The sequence below is a fragment of the Solanum stenotomum genome, chromosome 10, assembly GCF_019186545.1.
Source record: "Solanum stenotomum isolate F172 chromosome 10, ASM1918654v1, whole genome shotgun sequence".
Classification (NCBI taxonomy): Eukaryota; Viridiplantae; Streptophyta; class Magnoliopsida; order Solanales; family Solanaceae; genus Solanum; species Solanum stenotomum.
Genome location: NC_064291.1, coordinates 38,182,158 through 38,183,805, shown reverse-complemented (window position 1 = coordinate 38,183,805; position 1,648 = coordinate 38,182,158).

The window sequence follows — 1,648 nt, the reverse complement described above, 5'->3', positions numbered from 1 at the left end:
TCGATATGATGCGACAATTAGAATTGAATTTTAAAGGAGAATACAAATATTAGATTACATTCGAAAACTAATTGAAACAGAACCCTTCCTAGGTGGCTGCGTAAATTAGTTACTCATCTAATATTTGTAATAACTATTAGTTTTACATATGAGAACTTATTGAAACAGAACCCTTCCTAGAAGGTGGCAGCGTAGATTAGTTACTCCACTAATATTTGTAAATTGTAATTTCTAAGTTCTAAGTTGCAATTAGATTTTATTGAATAAATTTGAAGGCTTTATTCAAGTCTTTTTTATATAACTATTGTCTTGCATTTTAATTTTAATTTAAAATACTTAATTTAAAAATTGAAATTTGACATTTGAAATTTCAAGTTAAATTCTTTTAAAATATTTAAAATACAAATTTGAACTTCTCAAATTTGAAATTTGAAACTTGAAATTTGAAATTTGAAAACTTAAGCACTTTTATTAGTTAAAAATGTTATTGAAAACTAAATAAACTAAAAATGCTATTCAATAACATATAATTTCAATACAAATAAATAAACATATAAAAAAAAAAAAATCCCACGTCCTGTCCCATCCCGTCCCGCCAAACCCCGTCCCATCCCGTATATATAGTGGGATGGGATGGGACAAATTTTTATCCCCCCAATCCCGGTCCCCCCAAAATCCCGACCAAGGCGTCCCCTGTCCAGTCCCGTCCCCCTTCGTCCCGTCCCCATCCTCGTCCCCTTGCCAGCCCTACACTAGACCAAACATTTAACTTTTGTCAAGAGGTGTCAATACTTGTGTATATATATTTATTAAATCAAAATTTGACCTCTATATAGAATATAATTTTCTGACGAAGGAGTGTCGCTTGATACCCCTTGGGTAAGGGTGAGTCCGCCCTTGATGATGAATCAGGTACAATATTGGTACGGTACATGAACACCTACGGTCCCCTATAGGCAAGTTTAAAGTCCCTTAATATGTGTTCATAAATGAGTGACAATTAGGAGTACATTATATAGTACAACATGAGATTGATGAGATAGAGAGAGTATACAATTGTGAATCAATGTGGATATAATTTCATGATTATGCGTAACTGCTTTATATTTGCAGAGTTTATGATGATCATTATGTTTGTTTTTGGTGACTTATATGCCCAATGATTGTTTGACATCAATATGTCAGAAATGAGGCTATTTACCTAGCTAGTATTGATTACTTGAGTTGCTGAGGTAATTGATTATGTGTTATTGTACCGATCTACTTGTTTTACTTGCTTTCTATATATACTTTTACTAATCAAAGTCGACATAAGATGCCTACCAGTACAAAGTGTTCGTACAAAAAATATTTCTCCACTTTTCTGTAAGTGTAGACTGTGACTCAAAATCGTCTAATATAATTCAATATCTGTTGCAGTCGGTTGGACCATTTGAGGGTGAGCTACTCCTATCTGGTTTGTCTCAAATCTTCTTGGGGTATATGTTTATTTCTTTCGGGATGTTGTTTATACAATTGATTTTGCTACTCTTAAATATTGTTATTTAGAGTTCTTGTACAATGACTTTCAAATCTTGAAGAATGTAATAATTAGAATTCTGCACTTTTATTTTTTCTATATTAAGAACTTGCATTTCTAGCTTTAAAT